Source organism: Drosophila elegans, unplaced genomic scaffold (genome assembly GCF_018152505.1).
Source record: "Drosophila elegans isolate 14027-0461.03 unplaced genomic scaffold, ASM1815250v1 contig_801, whole genome shotgun sequence".
In the NCBI taxonomy this organism is placed as follows: Eukaryota; Metazoa; Arthropoda; class Insecta; order Diptera; family Drosophilidae; genus Drosophila; species Drosophila elegans.
In genome coordinates this window covers 42855-63892 of record NW_024546155.1, presented here as the reverse complement: position 1 = coordinate 63892, position 21038 = coordinate 42855, and positions in this window count along the sequence as shown.

Here is a 21038-nt window from a genome sequence, read left to right as displayed (position 1 = left end):
GTGATCCAGATGACGTGTTTATGCTTACGTGCTTATTGCTTTGGCAATTTCTTTCCGACTAATTGGCGACTGAGAATGCCAAGGGGTTTTCCGCAAGATGATGGCGCGGGGGTGACCGATTTGTAGTATTCTTCGGTGCTTTTTGCAGAGTAGAAAAATAAACGTTTCGTCGAATGGCTGGGAATCTACGCTCGGCTTCTGAGATTCTGGGTTTGGCGTACACAATTTAATGCACTTTTCGAACTATTTGTCGGATATGACGGGGCGAATAGGAGTTGTTTGTTTTTTATTGTATGTTGGCACACACAGTTGATATTTTGCAATAAAATTATCCCCTTTTTTAAAGAAGGGTATAAATTAAAAACAAAGAAGTTTTAACATTTTTTTTAAATTTTTTCCCGATTGTTTCTATGGGAGCTAAATGATATAATCTTCCGAGTATAATTAAATTAAAACCATATTTTTTAAGTATAAAACTATTTCTATATCTTAAGGTGTAAGGTTGTCAAAAAGGTCTACGGTATTTTCATTGACTTTTCAATTATTAATAAAATTGGTTACAATCATGCGATTTAAGCCATAGCCATGCTAACTTCATAATGATCCTCCTATAGGAGCTCGCCTTCCTATTGGCAAAAAAATCGATGAAAACTCGCTTCGACCACGACCGTTTGTACTTCACGTTGTTGTAAGTGACCCACTTTTTATCCCCAGTCACCATCCGCTTCAGAAACGGGTCGATTTGGTTGCAGTTCAAAAGCTTATTTGTGAGTCCAAGCAATTGTCGCAATTTTCGACGACAGACCTTCCGGAGCGTGGCGCATCTTCGACAGCTATCGTTGTGCAGTGGAAATGTAAACTGTATCGGTAGTAGTACTGTAAAATATTTCGGATTTTCTCTTTATTTTGCTCCATATTTGCAACACTATAGCTAACGAACGATTGAACCAAACAACAAACAAAAGACTATGTATAACTACGCGCTTGCAACGACACCTATCAAAATACCGTAACTTTTTTGACACCCTTATATGTTATGAAATGAATTAAAAACAGCGAAGTAATAATATTCTTTCGTATTTATTTCCACTTGTGCTAATATGATATAGTGGTCCGATTTGGCTCGTTCCATCTTGTATACTACTTGCGATAGAATTAAGAGTTTTGGAAACAGTTTCATTTAGATAGCTATAAAACTGAGAGACTAGTTTGCGTAAAAACGTTCGGATGGTCAGACGGTCAGACGGACAGGCGGAGGGACGGAGTTGTCACTCCGGACTGACATGGCTAGATACCCAGTGATGCTGATCAGGAATTTATATAAATTTATTATAATACCCTCTGCAAAAGTATAAAAGAACAAAAAACAACCAGAGTGAAAAAAATGGATATACATACTTTTAAATCGCAAGTCTTGTTTAACAGAAGATTGCTTGGCTTTAAGTCCCACTTGGCCTCTTGTGTCCTTTGGTCACAAAGACAAAGATGTTGTTGCAGGAACTGTGGCTTCGAAAATTAGATTGGGACGAGTCGCTACCGATGCAGTTGCTCACGTCGTGGGAGACGTTTAAAGCGACGCTTCTGCAACTGCCTAAAATTAAGGTATCGCGATTCGTCAACACAGATCCACAAGTCCCGATTCAAATACATGGTTTCGCTGACGCTTCCATGCGAGCGTATGGAGCGTGCATCTACGTTCGGACTCAAACTGCTGAAGGTTTGAAAGTGTCTTTATTGACCGCCAAATCGAAAGTAGCTCCCCTCAAGACGAAAACTTTTTGCTCTTCGGCAACCGTCTTCAGGACAACTATAAAATAATTACAACGATTTTAATATTTTTAACAAACAGAAAACAATTTACATTTGACATACATTTAATTTAAACGTCTGCGTCCGGTGACCTGGGGTTTTTTAATAATTTTTTTTCTTCCCTAGTAAGTGTGTATATAAATGAACGCAGTTGTCAGTGTCCGTTTTGTAGTTCATCCGTATGTCTGTATTTTTTCCTTTTTTTGGTGAATCGTGTTTCATGGCCATTTGCTAAGATACTCGCCTCTTCGAAGTTCAGAGAGTGATTATTCTTGGCACAGTTCGTTCGTATTGTGTCTAGCTTTGATGTCCGATTTATGCTGTGCTAGTCTTGTTTTTAGTTTCGATTTTGTTGTTCCTATATATATCATGTTGCATATTTCGTAGTTGTTGCCATTGCACGGTATTTTATATATCACGTCTTTTTTGTCAATTTAATTTATCTTTGATTTTGTTCTGTTGTATATAGATTTTAATGTGTGGTCCGGTTTATGAGCGATACTTATGTTTTCTTTGTCGCAGCATTCCGAATTCGCTACATGTTCGGATAATGCTGGGACGTATGTAAATTAAATATTTTTTTTTTTTTATTGTTTTTAACGCTATTTTGTTTTGTTTTTTTACCTTCAAAAGGAAAAGAGAAAGAAGAAAATATAACTAAAACTATTGAGTGGAATTCGAGTGGAAATAAACAGAAATAACTCGAAAACCCCCCCTTTTATTTTGACCGCTTAGACCTCTAACAGCTAACCCAATTAAACCCGCCATTTTTCAGCCTAGGCCATTCTCAATTAAAATGGCCAGAACCAGAGGCCCCTAAAAGGGGAGGACCATCCTACAAAATCGTTCTATATTTTAAGTTTTAGACTTTTTTCCCATCCCCAAGTTAATTCTAACTTCTAACGGACATCACAAAAACATTTTTTTTCATTTTTTGTGAACTGGAGTCAGAACGTTTTTTTTTTAATGTTTTTTTTCAATATACAAATTATATAAACACAACTACTTTGAGCAGGAGTTGTGTTTCTTTGATAATAAAAATAGATTCTAAGACAAGAAAAGAAGCCGAATTCGGCAAGTCAAAGTTTATATACTCTGGCAGCTGTTGCCAAAATTAAATTTTCTTTAAAACATCTAATTTACATTGAAGCGATAACGATTTTTAGCTCATTTATATTTAGGCTCTTATTTCAGTTTTATCAAATCATTGTCCGATTTTAATAAAATTAAAATAGTATTTCTGAAATTTTAGATATTTAGAACGTTCAAAAAAATGTTTTAAAACAATTTAAAAATAGAAAAGTTAAATTTTTCTTTAATTATTTTTTTTTTAATTTCGATTGTTTCCATAGGAGCTATAAGCTCAGAAAATAGAGTCCTTTTCGTCGCACCTGAAGCTTCTGAGAGTTTTCGTATGGGTTTTTCGTTTTATTCAAAGGTGCAGAAAGGTGTCGAAGCCCTTTGAAAAGTATTTCGCCAAGAGAACTGGATTTCGCTTTTGAGAAAATTGTCGAGGCTATCCAATTTCACGAATTCAGGGACGACATAAGTAAAATTCGGAAAAATAAACCGGTAGCAACGAATATTTAAAAGTAAAACGCTTTTTTTCAGGAAAACAAATTAGATTGGTGTTCCTCGACATTGCTTACGAGTTGGGGGTCGGTTATTGAATGCTTCTAACCCTTACGAAGCCAAATTCCCGATGGTGCAGTCTAAAAGCTCACAGTTCGTCAGATCCTATGTGTCATATCCGCACGTTACGAACTGTCACGCTGGCTCTCGAGCTCTCGTAAGTCGTCTGCGCGAGAAAATATGGCTAGTTAATGCTCAAGAAGTCTGCCGACGAACAGTTCGGTTGGGCATGCGCTGCTTTCGCTGCAAGCCGCAAGCGTTCTTGTCGCAAATTATGGTAAACTTGCCAGCAGATAGACTTCGAGCTCTCCGCCCGTTCAACATTTGCGGCGTTAATTTTTGTGGTCCCTTCAGCACAACGTATCGTATCCATGGTAAGTTACCGTACAAGTCGAACGTGGCCTTGTTCGTCTGTTTTGCGTCCAAAGCGGTCCAATTAGAATTAGTGGCATTTCAAAGGTTCGTGAATCGTCGCCGGATTCCGGAGAAGGTGTGGTGCGACAACGCCACCAACTTCGTCGGCGCAGATCGGCACATGAGGGAGTTCCGAGCCCGTCTGGAGGAGCAGGGGGCGGTATCGAAACATTCGCATCAAAAAAAAGAATGCGAGTTTGCGTTCATACCGCTCAGAGCACCGCACTTCGGTTGACAATGGGAGGCAGGTGTGAAGTCTGCAAGGCACCTGTTCCTTCGGACGGTAGGCTGGGAGGAGCTCGGAACTCTTCTCACCAGCATGGCCGTGCTCAACTCCAGGTCCCTCGGAGCTCTAAGCAGCGACCCAAACGACGGCGAAGCCCTGACCCCCGGTCATCTGCTCATCCCTCGGCCCTCTTCTGGCCCCACCATCAGCGGCGCTCCCGGACCAGATCAGCCTGACCTGCTTGCGACGATGGCGAGGTGTCTCGTTTCTCAGGCACAGGTTTTGGCAGCGATGGTCCCGGGAGTACATCTCCAACCTCCAGCAGCGGTCCAAGTGGCATCAGGGGGAGCCCAACATCGTCGTGGGAGCGCTCGTCGTCTTCGCAGAAGACAACCTTCCGCCCAGCAGTGGAGGATAGGACGAGTGGTAGCATTGCACGCCGTCGCCGATAGCAAGGTTCGCATGGCGGACGTCAGGACGCAGGAGGGGGAGTATCGGCGAGCAGTCCACCGACTGGCCCTGTTGCCCGTTCTGGGCTGAAGGACGTCGTCCCTTCAGAAGGGGCGGTGATTGCGCATTTGGCGCTTGTATTTGAAATCACTAGCTGTAGGGCGAGACCGGGAGCCAATAAAGCTTTCGTCCGTTCACTCTGGCGAATTCGCCCCATTCGCGACCGTTCCCCGCAAACCTTTCCAAGCCAGTGGCGACAATTACTGGGAGATGAAGAAGAATTGGGAGTATAAGTCCGCAGTAGAAGTTTTGATGACTGAATTTTTTTATGGTCTATTTATATTTCTATTTTTTCTGTTCAGTAAAAAGTCTCCTCTGAACATATCCGGGAAGTGCAGTTTTTCAGACACCTGATTATACGCCTCTGGCCTTGTGTTTGTGGAGGACTTAACAACATATAAGAAAGTACTGCTAAGCATAGCTATGTCGATTTTCCCTGTGTTCAAAAACAGTTCGAGTTTTTGAGGTTATTCTCTTGACTTGTTCAATTGTACCATTTCTCTATATACAAATTGATGATCCGGGATGATGCTGCGTTCTGTCATATGTGCCATAATACGTTAAAGAATAAGTTTTTCTAAGAGCTTGGAGAGGCATGAGAGGAGGCTTATCGTTCTGTAGATTTTTATTTTTTCCTAGTTTCGGAATCATAATTAACCCAATTTAGTTATGACATTAAAAAGTTATCTAATGTAATCTATTGCGCAAGTTGGGAGTTGTATTATCATTTTGGGTTTAATTTTGTTATGCGCATTAGATTTATTTGGCTTTGGAATATGTCTATGTGGTGTGCTCGATTTTATGTAGTGCTGGTATTGTGAACGTGCCTGCAGCTCCATTTCGTTTAAACGTATTTTGCGTTGTAAAACTTTGGCTTTTTCTGCATCGCTGTTAGCCCAATAGCCATCTTGGTCTCGCGGTGTCTCAGCTGAATTGAATTTGAATTTGAATTTGGTTTTCGTAGGTGATTCTTCCATGCCTTTCACTAAGTCCAAATTGATGATCCGGGAACCATTTTGACTGTGATTTTGTCCAGCCCAGGAGAATTATTTGGCTTTAGATGCTCCATGATGACCTGGAGATCTTAGTATTATGGAATGAGACATATGTGGTGTGCTCGCCTTGGCTTAGTACAGGTATTGTGAACGTTCCTGCAGCTCCATTTGGCTTAAAAATGTTATAAAGTTGTTTTGCGAAAACGTTCGCTTTCTCTGTTAGCCCAAGAGCCATCTTGGTCTCGCAACGGTGTTTCAGTTGGAATCGGTGGGCTTATATTAGGATGAGCTTTCCAGAGCGGGAATCTTGTGTTATGGCAATAAAAAGATAATCTATTGCGCAAGTTGGGAGTGGTGATTTCATTTTAGGTTTGATTTTGTCAAGCCCAGGAGATTTATTTGGCTTCAGATGATCCTTGATGACCTTGGAGATTTTAGTTTTTGGAATGGGGTTTAGTTTAGTGCTGGTACTGTGCACGTGTCTGCAGCTCCAATGTTTAAAAACGTTGTAAATGTGTTTTGGGAATACGGTGGCTTTTTCTGCATCGCTGTAAGTTTATATTGGGATGAGCTTTCTCAAGAGTGGGAAGTTTCTTTGGCCTGCTATTTTTCTTGCATCAATATTCTCGAAAGCTTGCGTGCAGCAGCTACTGGTTTTTTCTCTGGCAGCTGGCAGCCCAGTGCTGTTCATGATTGGTTCTAGGTTGACATGGGACTGATATACTTTTTGTATTCTAGCCAATTCGTTATATTCGTTGTTAAGAGCTAATGGTTTCTGGACAACTGAGGGTACTTAAAAGGGTGAGTGGTCAGTTGGTAATTCAGATAGACTTTCGGCACGTATGAGATTACCGTGAATTCTTCTGTGTTGACTAAGTCATTTCGGGTCAGCTAGTCAGTAAGTAGGTCTTCCTAGCGAGACAAAGTCAAGTATATTGCTTTGTTAAATAATCGCGCTGTATGTAGTTGCGCTGTAGTTGTCTGTCTTTCGGTTTTAAGACGATATCCCTAGTGAGTGTGCTTCGCCTTATAGTCACCTGCTGATAGGAACCGACCTCCTAATGAATAAAAGAAGTGCATAAATTGGCTTTCGTTAACAGCAAATCGCGGAGGGCAGTGAGATCATACCTCAGTTTAAGTTTGTGCTTATTGTTGAAGCCTGCAAGTAGTTTGTTTCGTAGATTGTGCTACATACGTTTTTTTTTTACCAATATACCAGTACCACCGTGGGGTGATTCGTGGGATTACTATTAGTGTAAATTACTGTAAATTCGGAGTATTCTGAGATAACCTTAATGTATATTTCCATCTGGTAAAAAAACTGCGACAGCTCTAGCTTGTGCAGGGAAGAACCGTTTGACTTTTATAAGAAAGTTCTTAGAGAGGACATTATTTATTAAATGTTTCCATGCCTACACAGGCATTTTTTATCTCAGCGAGACGAATGGGAACATATAAAAAAAATTATTTATTTAGTCGAATGCGTTGAATAAAATTTAATTTGAAAAGGTGTAATATTTTTCCAACCCAAGCTCAATAACTCCACTTAAAAATATTTTTAGTATGTCACTTTCACCGCCCTTTCTCCTCAACCAAAAATTTTCTTAAAGTCTTGGTATGCAATTTTTATTCATTTAGCGATGGTGTTTTACGTCACGAACGCACCATCACAGCAGTTTTTCAATTCTGCGGGTATATAATAGTAGTCTCCTATGCACACGCTCTCGTCACTACAAGTACTGTCGTGATATATACTCTTGATCAGGATCAATAGCCGAGTTGAACAAGCCATGTCCGTCTGTCTGTCCATCGTTCTGCCCGTCTGTCTATCCGTCTGTCTGTCCGTCTGGCTGTCTGTCTGACCGTCTGTCTGTCCGTCTGTTTGTCCGTCTGCCTACAGATTAGGGACTTGACATGCAGATTATAGTAGTTCCTAGGCAGCGCAAAACGGAGCCACACCCAATCTAACGCCCACAAATCGTGAAACACTAAACACATCTGGCACGTCACTCTGAGACTCTGTGTGTGTCTTTTGGTCATATCTATCGGTAGACGCAAAAATTATTTAAATCGAGCTTATATTTTTGAAGTTAAGGGTTATTAAGTCCTCTGCTCTGTTTGAAGTTTGTTGGCTGAGTTATCTAATAGTCGGGAAACTCGACTATAGCGTTCTCTCTTGTTTTTATTCTGGAATTGCAAAAGTTTTTTGAAGGGGTTTTATGGCAAGCACAAAATAAATTTACCGGCGCAATGTCGTGAATGTTCCGTCTACAAGATAAAGTGATACAACTATTTTTGATTTTCGAGCGTGTGTTTTCTAAGAATTAATTCATACTGTCAGTCGCTACCGATGCAGTTGCTCACGTCGTGGGAGACGTTTAAAGCGACGCTTCCTGCAGCTGCCTAAAATTAAGGTATCGCGATTCGTCAACACAGATCCACAAGTCCCGATTCAAATACATGGTTTCGCTGACGCTTCCATGCGAGCGTATGGAGCGTGCATCTACGTTCGGACTCAAACTGCTGAAGGTTTGAAAGTGTCTTTATTGACCGCCAAATCGAAAGTAGCTCCCCTCAAGACGAAAACTTTGCCTCGCCTTGAGCTGTGTGCAGCTCACCTTTTAGCAGATCTCTATAATCGTGTCAGGCCATTGCTAAATTCTCCCATTGAGAATGTTTTCCTGTGGACAGACTCCGAGATCACTTTACACTGGATCAAAACCCATCCCTCGTCGTTGTCGGTTTTTGTTTCGAACAGGGTTGCAGAAATTCAGGTCTGGTCGGAGAAAGCAATTTGGAGACACGTTCACACGAAAGTCAACCCAGCAGACATAGTGCCCCGAGGATGTGACGTAGAGGAGCTTACAACGTCCATTTGGTTCGGTGGGCCTTCGTTCTTGCCAGACTCAGAAAATAATTGGCCTGTAAATAAACATTTCGAACTGCCGGCTGATGTAATGTCGATGGAGCTACGCAAATCGGCAATAGCTCTCGTAGTCAGCCCAGAGCCAAATTATGTGCTTCAGAAAATAGAGTCCTTTTCGTCGCACCTGAAGCTTCTGAGAGTTTTCGTATGGGTTTTTCGTTTTATTCAAAGGTGCAGAAAGGTGTCGAAGCCCTTTGAAAAGTATTTCGCCAAGAGAACTGGATTTCGCTTTTGAGAAAATTGTCGAGGCTATCCAATTTCACGAACTCAGGGACGACATAAGTAAAATTCGGAAAAATAAACCGGTAGCAACGAATATTTAAAAGTAAAACGCTTTTTTCAGGAAAACAAATTAGATTGGTGTTCCTCGACATTGCTTACGAGTTGGGGGTCGGTTATTGAATGCTTCTAACCCTTACGAAGCCAAATTCCCGATGGTGCAGCCTATGTGTCATATCCGCACGTTACGAACTGTCACGCTGGCTCTCGAGCTCTCGTAAGTCGTCTGCGCGAGAAAATATGGCTAGTTAATGCTCAAGAAGTCTGCCGACGAACAGTTCGGTTGGGCATGCGCTGCTTTCGCTGCAAGCCGCAAGCGTTCTTGTCGCAAATTATGGTAAACTTGCCAGCAGATAGACTTCGAGCTCTCCGCCCGTTCAACATTTGCGGCGTTGAATTTTGTGGTCCCTTCAGCACAACGTATCGTATCCGTGGTAAGTTACCGTACAAGTCGAACGTGGCCTTGTTCGTCTATTTTGCGTCCAAAGCGGTCCAATTAGAAAGTATCTAACACTGTTGCGTTCTTGTTGGCATTTCAAAGGTTCGTGAATCGTCGCCGGATTCCGGAGAAGGTGTGGTGCGACAACGCCACCAACTTCGTCGGCGCAGATCGGCACATGAGGGAGTTCCGAGCCCGTCTGGAGGAGCAGGGGGCGGTATCGAAACGTTCGCATCAAAAAAAGGATGCGAGTTTGCGTTCATACCGCTCAGAGCACCGCACTTCGGTGGACAATGGGAGGCAGGTGTGAAGTCTGCAAGGCACCTGTTCCTTCGGACGGTAGGCTGGGAGGAGCTCGGAACTCTTCTCACCAGCATGGCCGTGCTCAACTCCAGGTCCCTCGGAGCTCTAAGCAGCGACCCAAACGACGGCGAAGCCCTGACCCCCGGTCATCTGCTCATCCCTCGGCCCTCTTCTGGCCCCACCATCAGCGGCGCTCCCGGACCAGATCAGCCTGACCTGCTTGCGACGATGGCGAGGTGTCTCGTTTCTCAGGCACAGGTTTTGGCAGCGATGGTCCCGGGAGTACATCTCCAATCTCCAGCAGCGGTCCAAGTGGCATCAGGGGGAGCCCAACATCGTCGTGGGAGCGCTCGTCGTCTTCGCAGAAGACAACCTTCCGCCCAGCAGTGGAGGATAGGACGAGTGGTAGCATTGCACGCCGTCGCCGATAGCAAGGTTCGCATGACGGACGTCAGGACGCAGGAGGGGGAGTATCGGCGAGCAGTCCACCGACTGGCCCTGTTGCCCGTTCTGGGCTGAAGGACGTCGTCCCTTCAGAAGGGGCGGTGATTGCGCATTTGGCGCTTGTATTTGAAATCACTAGTTGTAGGGCGAGACCGGGAGCCAATAAAGCTTTCGTCCGTTCACTCTGGCGAATTCGCCCCATTCGCGACCGTTCCCCGCAAACCTTTCCAAGCCAGTGGCGACAATTACTGGGAGATGAAGAAGAATTGGGAGTATAAGTCCGCAGTAGAAGTTTTGATGACTGAATTTTTTTATGGTCTATTTATATTTCTATTTTTTCTGTTCAGTCAAAAGTCTCCTCTGAACATATCCGGGAAGTGCAGTTTTTCAGACACCTGATTATACGCCTCTGGCCTTGTGTTTGTGGAGGACTTAACAACATATAAGAAAGTACTGCTAAGCATAGCTATGTCGATTTTCCGATGAATTTTTCGATCGTTCCTATGGTAGCTATATAATTTCGATTTCGGTTTGAAATATACGGTGCAAGCACCTTGTGTACGTTTTGCGGAAGTAGGCGCTTAATATTGTAGATAAGACCTTCTAGCCATACTCTGACATAAGCCTGGGAGACGTCAAGAAAATAACTGAACAGTACTCCCTGTGTTCAAAAACAGTTCGAGTTTTTGAGGTTATTCTCTTGACTTGTTCAATTGTACCATTTCTCTATATACAAATTGATGATCCGGGATGATGCTGCGTTCTGTCATATGTGCCATAATACGTTAAAGAATAAGTTTTTCTAAGAGCTTGGAGAGGCATGAGAGGAGGCTTATCGTTCTGTAGATTTTTATTTTTTCCTAGTTTCGGAATCATAATTAACCCAATTTAGTTATGACATTAAAAAGTTATCTAATGTAATCTATTGCGCAAGTTGGGAGTTGTATTATCATTTTGGGTTTAATTTTGTTATGCGCATTAGATTTATTTGGCTTTGGAATATGTCTATGTGGTGTGCTCGATTTTATGTAGTGCTGGTATTGTGAACGTGCCTGCAGCATACGTTTAAACGTATTTTGCGTTGTAAAACTTTGGCTTTTTCTGCATCGCTGTTAGCCCAATAGCCATCTTGGTCTCGCCACGGTGTCTCAGCTGAATTGAATTCGAATTTGAATTTGGTTTTCGTAGGTGATTCTTCCATACCTTTCACTAAGTCCAAATTGATGATCCGGGATCCATTTTGACTGTGATTTTGTCCAGCCCAGGAGAATTATTTGGCTTTAGATGCTCCATGATGACCTGGAGATCTTAGTATTATCGAATGAAACATATGTGGTGTGCTCGCCTTGGCTTAGTACAGGTATTGTGAACGTTCCTGCAGCTCCATTTGGCTTAAAAATGTTATAAAGTTGTTTTGCGAAAACGTTCGCTTTCTCTGTTAGCCCAAGAGCCATCTTGGTCTCGCAACGGTGTTTCAGTTGGAATCGGTGGGCTTATATTAGGATGAGCTTTCCAGAGCGGGAATCTTGTGTTATGGCAATAAAAAGATAATCTATTGCGCAAGTTGGGAGTGGTGATTTTATTTTAGGTTTGATTTTGTCAAGCCCAGGAGATTTATTTGGCTTCAGATGATCCTTGATGACCTTGGAGATTTTAGTTTTTGGAATGGGGTTTAGTTTAGTGCTGGTACTGTGCACGTGTCTGCAGCTCCAATGTTTAAAAACGTTGTAAATGTGTTTTGGGAAGACGGTGGCTTTTTCTGCATCGCTGTAAGTTTATATTGGGATAAGCTTTCTCTAGAGTGGGAAGTTTCTTTGGCCTGCTATTTTTCTTGCATCAATATTCTCGAAAGCTTGCGTGCAGCAGCTACTGGTTTTTTCTCTGGCAGCTGGCAGCCCAGTGCTGTTCATGATTGGTTCTAGGTTGACATGGGACTGATATACTTTTTGTATTCTAGCCAATTCGTTATATTCGTTGTTAAGAGCTAATGGTTTCTGGACAACTGAGGGTACTTAAAAGGGTGAGTGGTCAGTTGGTAATTCAGATAGACTTTCGGCACGTATGAGATTACCGTGAATTCTTCTGTGTTGACTAAGTCATTTCGGGTCAGCTAGTCAGTAAGTAGGTCTTCCTAGCGAGACAAAGTCAAGTATATTGCTTTGTTAAATAATCGCACTGTATAGTTGTCTGTCTTTCGGTTTTAAAAGACGATATCCCTAGTGAGTGTGCTTCGCCTTATAGTCACCTGCTGATAGGAACCGACCTCCTAATAAATAAAAGAAGTGCATAAATTGGCTTTCGTTAACAGCAAATCGCGGAGGGCAGTGAGATCATACCTCAGTTTAAGTTTGTGCTTATTGTTGAAGCCTGCAAGTAGGTTGTTTCGTAGATTGTGCTACATACGTTTTTTTTTACCAATATACCAGTACCACCGTGGGGTGATTCGTGGGATTGCTATTAGTGTAAATTACTGTAAATTCGGAGTATTCTGAGATAACCTTAATGTCTATTTCAATCTGGTAGAAAAACTGCGACAGCTCTAGCTTGTGCAGGGAAGAACCGTTTGACTTTTATAAGAAAGTTCTTAGAGAGGACATTATTTATTAAATGTTTCCATGCCTACACAGGCATTTTTTATCTCAGCGAGACGAATGGGAACATATAAAAAAAATTATTTATTTAGTCGAATGCTTTGAATAAAATTTAATTTGAAAAGGTGTAATATTTTTCCAACCCAAGCTCAATAACTCCACTTAAAAATATTTTTAGTATGTCACTTTCACCGCCCTTTCTCCTCAACCAAAAATTTTCTTAAAGTCTTGGTATGCAATTTTTATTCATTTAGCGATGGTGTTTTACGTCACGAACGCACCATCACAGCAGTTATTCAATTCTGCGGGTATATATAGTAGTCTCCTATGCACACGCTCTCGTCACTACAAGTACTGTCGTGATATATACTCTTGATCAGGATCAATAGCCGAGTCGAACAAGCCATGTCCGTCTGTCTGTCCATCGTTCTGCCCGTCTGTCTATCCGTCTGTCTGTACGTCTGTCTGTCTGTCTGTCTGTCTGTCTGACCGTCTGTCTGTCCGTCTGTTTTTCCGTCTGCCTACAGATTTGGGACTTGGCATGCAGATTATAGTAGTTCCTAGGCAGCGCAAAACGGAGCCACACCCAATCTAACGCCCACAAATAGTGAAACACTAAACACATCTGGCACGTCACTCTGAGACTCTGTGTGTGTGTTTTGGTCATATCTATCGGTAGACGCAAAAATTATTAAAATCGAGCTTATATTTTTGAAGTTAAGGGTTATTAAGTCCTCTGCTCTGTTTGAAGTTTGTTGGCTGAGTTATCTAATACTCGACTATAGCGTTCTCTCTTGTTTTTATTCTGGAATTGCAAAAGTTCTTTGAAGCGGTTTTATGGCAAGCACAAAATAAATTTACCGGCGCAATGTCGTGAATGTTCCGTCTACAAGATAAAGTGATACAACTATATTCGATTTTCGAGCGTGTGTTTTCTAAGAATTAATTAATACTGTCAGAACTTCAGATTTAGAAATTTGTTTAAACTTTGTTGAGTTCTAGCATACATTTTCGAAAACCTATCCTGATAACATGTATTTGGAAGTTGAAGAGTGATCTATTTGTAGTGAAATAAGCTATCGATGACCGTTAAAAAGCTGAATCGATTAAACAGAACTGGAAAAAATGGCATGAAAACAGATAAAAAACGGTATTTACACTTAAAAAAAAGATATAGTACAACAAATTTTGAGTGTCAGTTTAGGACTACCTGCACCCGAAAATCAAGGTTTGATCTCTAGAGAACTTCATCAATTCAAATTTTTAAGCCTGTGTAATTGAGTTTACCAGCTCGTTATTTATTGTTTCACGTAAGTAAATTCGAAGCGGTTTGGTCTCTACTTCGTCGGTATTGTCCAGCAGTGCGAACTTATTTTTCGAAAAGAGGGTTTTTGGTATTGACCAATTTAGAAACAATTTTTTTTTTTTAATGCGGGCTAAGCTTTTTCTTTACATTATGCCGGTTTGGCGCATTTTTGGTTGCGGGCTAAGCTTTTTCTTTACATTATTTAGGTTTGGTGCATTTTGTGTTGACGGTACCAATATGCGTTCAGGCCGACATTTGTAGGTTGGCTACAGTGTGTTTTTGTGAGGGCGGAACTCACCGTTCAAACAGTGCGGTTAATAGTGATCCAGATGACGTGTTTATGCTTACGTGCTTATTGCTTTGGCAATTTCTTTCCGACTAATTGGCGACTGAGAATGCCAAGGGGTTTTCCGCAAGATGATGGTGCGGGGGTGACCGATATGTAGTATTCTTCGTTTCGTCGAATGGCTGGGAATCTACGCTCGGCTTCTGAGATTCTGGGTTTGGCGTACACAATTTAATGCACTTTTCGATCTATTTGTCGGATATGACGGGGCGAATAGGAGTCGTTTGTTTTTTATTGTATGTTGGCACACACAGTTGATATTTTGCAATAAAATTATCCCCTTTTTTAAAGAAGGGTATAAATTAAAAACAAAGAAGTTTAAACATTTTTTTAAAATTTTTTTCCGATTGTTTCTATGGGAGCTAAATGATATAATCTTCCGAGTATAATTAAATTAAAACCATATTTTTTAAGTATAAAACTATTTCTATATCTTAAGGTGTAAGGTTGTCAAAAAGGTCTACGGTATTTTCATTGACTTTTCAATTATTAATAAAATTGGTTACAATCATGCGATTTAAGCCATAGCCATGCTAACTTCATAATGATCCTCTTATAGGAGCTCGCTTTCCTATTGGCAAAAAAATCGAAGAAAACTCGCTTCGACCACGACCGTTTGTACTTCACGTTGTTGTAAGTGACCCACTTTTTATCCCCAGTCACCATCCGCTTCAGAAACGGGTCGATTTGGTTGCAGTTCAAAAGCTTATTTGTGAGTCCAAGCAATTGTCGCAATTTTCGACGACAGACCTTCCGGAGCGTGGCGCATCTTCGACAGCTATCGTTGTGCAGTGGAAATGTAAACTGTATCGGTAGTAGTACTGTAAAATATTTCGGTTTTTATCTTTATTTTGCTCCATATTTGCATCACTATAGCTAACGAACGATTGAACCAAACAACAAACAAAAGACTATGTATAACTACGCGCTTGCAACGACACCTATCAAAATACCGTAACTTTTTTGACACCCTTATATGTTATGAAATGAATTAAAAACAGCGAAGTAATAATATTCTTTCGTATTTATTTCCACTTGTGCTAATATGATATAGTGGTCCGATTTGGCTCGTTCCATCTTGTATACTACTTGCGATAGAATTAAGAGTTTTGGAAACAGTTTCATTTAGATAGCTATAAAACTGAGAGACTAGTTTGCGTAAAAACGTTCGGATGGTCAGACGGTCAGACGGACAGGCGGAGGGACGGAGTTGTCACTCCGGACTGACATGGCTAGATACCCAGTGATGCTGATCAGGAATTTATATAAATTTATTATAATACCCTCTGCAAAAGTATAAAAGAAGAAAAAACAACCAGAGTGAAAAAAATGGATATACATACTTTTAAATCGCAAGTCTTGTTTAACAGAAGATTGCTTGGCTTTAAGTCCCACTTGGGACGAGTCGCTACCGATGCAGTTGCTCACGTCGTGGGAGACGTTTAAAGCGACGCTTCTGCAGCTGCCTAAAATTAAGGTATCGCGATTCGTCAACACAAATCCACAAGTCCCGATTCAAATACATGGTTTCGCTGACGCTTCCCTGCGAGCGTATGGAGCGTGCATCTACGTTCGGACTCAAACTGCTGAAGGTTTGAAAGTGTCTTTATTGACCGCCAAATCGAAAGTAGCTCCCCTCAAGACGAAAACTTTGCCTCGCCTTGAGCTGTGTGCAGCTCACCTTTTAGCAGATCTCTATAATCGTGTCAGGCCATTGCTAAATTCTCCCATTGAGAATGTTTTCCTGTGGACAGACTCCGAGATCACTTTACACTGGATCAAAACCCATCCCTCGTCGTTGTCGGTTTTTGTTTCGAACAGGGTTGCAGAAATTCAGGAGAAAGCAATTTGGAGACACGTTTCCACGAAAGTCAACCCAACAGACATAGTGCCCCGAGGATGTGACGTAGAGGAGCTTGCTAGACTCAGAAAATAATTGGCCTGTAAATAAACATTTCGAACTGCCGGCTGATGTAATGTCGATGAAGCTACGCAAATCGGCAATAGCTCTCGTAGTCAGCCCAGAGCCAAATTATGTGCTTCAGAAAGTAGAGTCCTTTTCGACGCACCTGAAGCTTCTGAGAGTGTTCGTATGGGTTTTTCGTTTTAATCAAAGGTGCAGAAAGGTGTCGAAGCCCTTTGAAATAAGTATTTCGTCAAGAAAACTGGATTTCGCTTTTGAGAAAATTATCGAAGTTATCCATTTTCACGAATTCAGGGACGACATAAGTAAAATTCGGAAAAATAAACCGGTAGCAAAAAGTTAAACCCTTTTCTTCAAGAAATGTTACGGGAGCGGGGTAGGAAATAAAACCAGAAAGAAATAGATACCGTAACCAGAGACAGAAGACACTGTGAACTGCAGGTGGCGAAACACCGAAGTTGGTCAATACAGTAACCAGCAACGAATTGGTCAGAGTAAGCAATTCATACGAAAATGCAACTGACAATAGGTGTATGCAGCAATTAATATGAAACCTAGCAGAACCCAGAAGTGGGACAGTAAGCCCGAAAAAGGGGAAATTCTGTACCTAAGTGGGAACACTTAGATGACCCGGAAGCAAAACCACCGGTATAAAAGAGCCCCACCTCAGGTTCAAAGGAGAGTAAAAAAGATCATTGCGAATCGAGCAGTGGGAGTCCAAGATAAGTGCGAATCAAACAAGAAACGACCGCGGAACCGCGTTAGGTCCACTACCGGCGAAAACAGTAAACGCGAAGGACCTATCCGAGTGATCGAATTTAGAACCCGATAGAAATATAACTTATATATCATGGGATCTACAACCTCGAAAGCATCCGACAACACGGCAAACGTGGTGAACAACGTTGAAATTGTAGACCACAAGGAGGACATAACCAAATTCTACAATGTTTTGTGCCTCATTACTGGACTCTTGATCTTTATGTTGATTCTGAGCTTCCTCCGGATCTACAAGCGATCTGTACAGAGACGTCGGGACCACGGACACGAGCTGGAGAAAATCATGGCTGTCGCCGCCAATTGGCCAGAAAGGAGCCAGCACTAATATATCAGCCCGTGCAAAGATAAAAAAAAAAAATCTACATCATTATTATTATTATTTCAATATTCGACAAAAACAATAAACAATACCCATCCATAATGGACCAGCAATTAAATACAAGCAAAAGACCAAAGTTTTGATTTGTAATTGGAACCACCAGAAGAAACCTCAGCTAGAAGTGCTACTGTCAACCGTCGCGAGTGCCGTTTTCACTCTTCTCTTACCCGCAATTCGTAGCGCCGTAAAGCGAATAACTTTTCTCTATTTGTGAAATGAGACCAACATCGCGCAATTGCCCAAGAAATGACAATTAACATAATTTTTTTTATATAAATTAATCCAACACCTTATTAATAATGCTAAGAGAATTTGCATTAATATAAATATATTTATGCATATGTGTATAATTAATTTTCCAAACCCAGAATACCACAATGAGAGCTCTCGTCGATGGAAATAAAAAGGGGTAAGTGAGTTGTGTTTGACTTACTGTCAAGCAAACTTTTTATATATATATATTTACACATATGCGTATATACCTAGATCTTTGTGCAATTTAAACATTTAGATATACATATATATAGTCTTCATACATTGAACGTCCTGTAAGATTCATATTATCATTTTTATAAATTAGCCCAAAATATTATTCTTAAATATATATATTCATGCTTAGTGTTTCTTTTTTATACGTTAATACAAATATTACATTCACTATATACAATTCAATTAATTTGGCACCCCAATTTACTCTTATATTTGTCAATTAAATGTGCACCTTTTTAAATAAAAATCTTTTTAATAAATTGTAATATGAAGCAGAACTCAATAATGTCTTGGTAAACGTTTATAAAAGGGGGAGCTGGCGCAAATGGAAAAACTCGGGTTAAGAACAATGACATAACTTTCGACTGACAACATTGACACTAGGGGATCGCATTGCAGTGGCCGGCGGCGATCCATCGGCATACGGGACGTATGAAGGGGCAGGGTAAAACAGCCACACGCTGCCGATCGAAATTCGGTCAAGCCCTCGAACTAGCTACTTGAGAAGCTTGTGGGCAGCGACGACAAATGACAAAACGAACTAAACGATCTCTATATTTTTCCTAAGGCACGATAAATTTATTCTCGTTATGTAGGGGAGGGAGTGGTTTCCAAAGAACCCACCCCATCTGGCGAGCTTAGCCGGCAACCAGCGTGCCTACTCAGGACGCAACTCCCTCGGCCCAAGTCCTGTGGACTGGGCACTAATACACCGACGTAACAGAATTGTCGCCCAACGGAGGATTCTTTGCATCCTTAGAACTAGGACTTTTAACATCTGAAGATTTTTTTTTTTTACGTATAAAAGGTTACGATTTCAAAATCGGAATACCGGATGTAGGGCATATCTGAAAAAATTACATGCCAGACACAATTTTGCAATTTTTCTGAACAAAGATCTCCGCAGGTATAGTTAATTTAATTTTTTTCCTTGCACATATAAAGTCCCCAACTTCAGCGACAGTCTGAATTGAGAAGGCCTCTCAATCGGAACTTTGTCTCAGAATAGCCGTGCGACTTTGTGACTCTTTTTAATATCCAGTAAAATCATTTATCTTTGTTTTATTAATAGAAAAATTTAATGCGTTGTAACTAAAAATTTTATAGTCCTTATATAATATTATCAAATCACGTGCAAGACCAACATAGCATTTTTAGGGAACAAACTTAAATTTTTTTTTGGGATTTCTCTGGCCGACGCTATCCGCTTGAATCAGGCAAGGACCCGGTCGCTCGAGAGGTTCGAGTCCAGAGGAAACCGATTGACCAAGAGGGGGAGGGGGCGAACAGACCAAATCCGTACAAACCGACGCTATCCGTTTGAACCAGGCAAGAACCAGGTCGCTCGAGAGGTTCGAGTCTGTACGGATTCCAACAATACAAGGGCGGGAGGACGGAATCTATCTCTGGCCGACGCTATCCGCTTGTACTAGGCATGAACCAGGTCGCTTGAGAGGTTCGAGTCCAGAGAGCGAGGAAACAGGGAGGCAATTTCTTTCGTCTGTCTCAAATAAAGCTCTAGTCGTCTGTCTGTGAGCGAGTCTACCTGTTTCCGACGACTGGGAGGGAGGGGGTTTCGGACAGTTCCTTCTACGGGAATCAGCACTCCGGTGGAGGCTGTAGTCCTGGGAAGAGGTCAGAAGGACATGAATGGAACTGGTGTCTCCGGTGGAGACCAGTTGAATCCTATCATAAAATTCACTTATTTAGGGACCTTTTAATAACTTCTTGGGGGCTTAATTTCGGACGGTTTCTTGACCCATAAACAACTTCCAATGCCAGTGAACCCGATTTAAAAATTTCTGTATTCTCTTCATAATACAATTGTCAAATAAAACTGCTGTTGTATGCAAAAACAATCAAGCAGCGTAAAAAAGTGAACGAAAACACATTTGTCCAGTTTTTTTGAGTCGCGTCTTGGCTCAAGTGTCTTTGTCGTCGTCATTCAAGTTGGTAATTTGAAGATTTACCTCAATTATTTTTAATTTTTATATTTTTTCTGATTTAACAAAAAAAAAAAGTGTGGCAGGCGTGTGCCACTATCAAGGTTGGTTATTGTTTACTTATTATTTAATTACTTCGGCACGAGCCAAAACCTTGAAATAAGAAGATAGGTCAGTAAATGGCAGGGAAGAGGAAAAAGGTAACGTTGACAATACCGCCTACTAGGACTGCAAGGGCTTCAACCTTAGCCGCAAGACAGGCCTGGAGAGCCAGACAAACCGTGACAACTAGCGATCAACAGGCACAGGAACAGTCGGTCAGCTTTGGCAGCAAGCTAGATAATTTAGGAAGCCTGGCAGATTACCACAGTTCCACCATGGAGGAGTCGACAGGAGCTGTAGGGGGTGAAGACTACTACTTAGGACCGCCACAAGGGAAGGTCCAGCGTGCTACCCAATACAGGAGCACGGTCACGACAGTCGGAGTCAGAAAGCAGGCTGGAGCGAATGATGTCTGCGTTGATCATGCAAGGCAACGAGTTAAGGGCTACAGTCGCAACCCAGATTACGGAATTAAACACCCAGATAATTAATCTGCAAACAAAAGTGGCAGAAATGAGTGAATCACAATCAGGTAATTCACAAACAACCGGAGACATGCCTGCACAAAGCAGCACTTCTCGGCCGGCACCGTCGAGCCGCGGTGAGCGTCAACTTAACACCGAAACAGGGGTTTCGGGGTCAGCACCGCCGCCAGAACTTAATTCCATGGACCAACATAATCAGAATGACACTGGCAGACGAAACTACAACAGTGCATGGGAGATATCGGGAGCTGAGCACCGACCAACAGAGAACCGGAACGTTAGATTGGACAAGTGGAATCTTAAATTTGATGGGACCAGCCGAGGGATGTCAATAGAAAGTTTCCTCTTCCGAGTAGATCGCATGAAAGCACTGTATGGGTATACAGATGAACAGGTATTCCGAGAATTTCACTGTTTACTCACTGGCTCCGCCAGCAAATGGTATTGGCAAATGCTTGAAGACAAAGCGGACGACCATTATTTTGGGTACCACTCGTTAACCCGAGCGATGACCAGAGCCTTTTCGACATCGGAGAACGACTATGTCACCATAAAAGAGTTAATGGAACGACGGCAGGGATATAACGAGAGTTTGGAGGATTATATTTCTGCGATGCACAATCTGCAGTTTAAACTAAGAAATAAGATTCCAGAATCCAACCTGGTGGAGATATTGAGGAGAACCTTAATTCGCAGATGGGAGCCTTTTTGTTGGC